The sequence below is a fragment of the Gavialis gangeticus genome, unplaced genomic scaffold, assembly GCF_001723915.1.
Source record: "Gavialis gangeticus isolate Ggan-Ray unplaced genomic scaffold, GavGan_comp1, whole genome shotgun sequence".
In the NCBI taxonomy this organism is placed as follows: Eukaryota; Metazoa; Chordata; order Crocodylia; family Gavialidae; genus Gavialis; species Gavialis gangeticus.
In genome coordinates, this window is record NW_017729024.1 from 104,252,755 (window position 1) to 104,256,210 (window position 3,456).

Consider the following 3,456-nt stretch of genomic DNA (forward strand, 5'->3'; position numbering starts at 1 on the left):
CAATGGCCCTTTCCCCTCCCCGACAGACTTATGTGCTGGAGGAGGTGGGGGGGTGTACATGCATGCATGTGTATCTGGGCTCAGCCCCCACAAATAATTTTAATATTATATATATATTATTATAGAAAGAACCACCTTATTATGAGGGTGGCTAGGCACTGGGACTGGCTACTCAGACAATGTGGAATCTCCAATCCTGGAAGGTTTTGAAGAGCAGGTTAGAGAGACAGTTTGACTTTAGACAGGGACACTTGGTTTTGACTAGGAGAATCCTGACACAAGCAGGGGGTCGATTACATGACTGCCTGAGGTCCCTTCAAGCCCTACATTTTTAGGATTCAACAATCACCCCATCCTGAAAATTTTTCCAATTCTTGCATTATTCATAGAGTGCACATTAGCACTGATTTTGCTTCAAAATCACTAGTTATAATGTTGAACAGCATTGATCTTAGCACTGCTGATCCCTGAAAACCCCATCAAAAACATCCTCCACTAGATGAGGAGTCCTCACTGACAATTATTTTGGGACTGCCTGTAAGTTATTTTGCAATCCATTGAATGTGCATTTGCATTGATATGGTATATCAATTTTTATTGATATTGTAATCAGGTCATGATCACTGGTGCCTAGACAACCACCAGCTTCTATTTCAGTGATTAACTGGATTTTATACATTAGAATGAGGTTGAAAGCAAGTATAACTTGACACTGACCTTTTGGGTCAGAAAAATCAATTTAAGAAATAACGTTTTATTTCTGGCTACATTAAATTGCCAGCATACATCTCTCAAATTTGAAAGCTCACAAGATAGAAGGGTTTTATTTTATACAATACAAAACAGGTGCTCAAGGAGTATCTCATCCTACCCTCTAATTTGATTCAGAGCTCTGTAACTAACCACGTGTCCCCTCCTAACTTGAGAATGTTAGTGTATATGCACTCAAAGGCTCTGCAGTTCTGAGTTCATACTCTCCTATGAGCCTGCACTAAGTCACAGCAATCTGCCAAGCCGCAGAGCATACGAACCTGTGCCAAGCTCCATGCAGCTGCAGCTAAAATTGTTACCAGTACCCAAATTAGTCAGGTTAATTTCAGTTTTACTTCACTTGGGCAGCTCTGTACTCTGCTCTACAATGCATTTCTGTGACTCCATCGAGAATAAAATAGGGAATGTCATCTTTGATTTACTGTGCTACCCTCTGCCCCTCCATGCACCTTTCTTGCTTCCTAAATTATTCAAATCAAAAGCATGAAAATCCCCACCATAAAAATTGGGATAATTTGTATTAATACACATTTTGTCATGTTTGCCTTCAGCTAGAATTCCCAATTCATTTGACTTGTTACCCAAATTCCTGGGGGGGAGGGGGAGAGAGAGATCTATAACTAAGCATGTTGTTCTCTTCACATACTTTGACGTCTCTGTTCAATTTGATTGTGAGGGAGAGGATTTGAGTTCATACTACAATTTCATTTCTTAACCTCTTATACTGCTTATAATTTAACATCCTCCTGGCTGCTCCATCTGATCCCCAAAGAAGATTAGCATCCAGACATACCATCCCATTGTTACAATCCTCTCTCCCCCCCCAGAACGCAGCCCAGCATCTCACAAAGTCAAAATTTTCAGCTTATCACCAAGCACACTGCCAATTATTTAGGCCCAATATCTTCAGTCTTTCGTCCCTCAAGGGATAGAAAGCATCTCAGAGATACTTCTGGACTCTCTCCTCAGAGCCTCTGGACTCCCTCCTCTTTAGCTCTCTTCCAATATCTCTGAGGTCTTATATAAATTTCTGGCGTTCTACATGATGCCATATTATTTGTTCCAATGCACAACACCAAGAGTAAAAGATCTGCCAGATGATGATGATATAATGCCAATCAATTTTGCTCCTACCTCTTGAATTTTTGCTCTAGGTAGATTTCATCTCACTGTCCTTATACCCTTTGCTGAATTTCCTGGTCACTCTTCTTCATATGGAGTTAGCAATAACAACTGTTTTCCTACTTAGGATGTAGGAAGAACCTCTCTTGGTAGGTGCCTACTTCATACCTCAAAGATACCCATGAAGTATGTCCCCCTGTACCTTTGTCTTTTGCTCTCCAATTGACAGGCTTCCTGATTAGTTAATTTGTTAAGTAGTAGATACTGCTTTAATACTTCTTTCCCCTGGTTCTCTTTCCCCTTTCTGGTCACAAACTGCCAGTCTGTTTCTTCAGTTTCTACTCTCTTTGATTCCCTTACCACTAACTCTTCCTCCCCTTATGGTATTGGTGGCAAAGACTTTAGAATTGAGCTGTCCATGAAGTCCATTTCCTCAGATACTACATGCTTTGAAAACTGTGTCCAGTACAACTAATAAATTACACTTCAAGTGCCACAAAGGAAAACAACATGTTTAGGGCAAGTTACAACAGCTGTTCATTCAGGGGTGCTCAGTTGTGAGCAGATAAGCAGGTGTGAGGAGCTAAATGCAGGTTCAGGCTCCTCTCTGTTGCCTTACCCAGCCCCTCAGCAAAGAGGTAAGCGCTGTAATATATATTAGCTGCTGAAATGGAGTGCTACTCAATTCACAGAAGTTACGGAGGGTGCCTCAAGCCCAAATAAGTTAAGAACCAGTGCTACAGACAGTATTTTGTAGTTAGTCTAGTGCAATGCACAAAATCAGCTTTTCTCCCAAAATTTCCAATACCACAGCTCCATAAGATGGCAGGAATAGTACAGGCCAGTGGTGCTCAATCTTCAGTCCTGCAGGCTGGTCAATATGCCCGGATGGGGCCTCATGTTGCACCTTGTGTGACCAATCCAATTCACAGGGCCACACTATTTAACCCACAGGACTCTCCACAGGTTCAGAAATTTTCAGACACACACAGTGCCCTGCAAGCCAGATGATCCTGTGCCGGGAGCCAGATCTGGCCTGCGAGCTGAACACCCCTAGTACAGACAAGGCACTGGCCTCCTAATGGCTGTGTCACCCGACTGTGGTCAGGGCAGTCCTAGATGATAGTAGTTAAAACTCTGGCACTTACTGTTAGCTAGTCCACACTACAGCCCCCACCTCTATACCACTGGTGGAACTATTCAGAGAAAAAGAAGAGTTGTGAAAGCAGGTCTAGTCATGCCAATACCTAAATGAGCGTGTTAAGTGTAGAGACAAAACGTTTTCAGAAATGGCTGTATCCTCAGGGCCATGCATATAATGCAAGCCAAGGCTTGAAAAATGTTAAAAGATAAAATGAGTCCGTGTGCATGCAGAAGAGAGAAAGGGAAGGGTAGGGAGAAGGCTGCTGTGAAAAGCAAACCATTTTTTAAAAATTCCTTTAAGCATGATGTTATCATTTATGTTGTTAAAAACAAGACAATGCATCCTTTAACACCACACAAGTAGATCAACTTCTTTACAAAACAGCAAGAGAAGCACGCAGGCCTAATGCAAACAGTAAC

At 42.0% G+C, this 3,456-nt stretch overlaps 1 protein-coding gene across 6 annotated transcripts in view; it reads right to left on the reverse strand.

The window, feature by feature from the left end:
- TJP2 (tight junction protein 2) overlaps positions 1-3,456 on the reverse strand; it is a 104,218-nt gene that overhangs the window by 38,774 nt on the left and 61,988 nt on the right. The window lies entirely within an intron of this gene.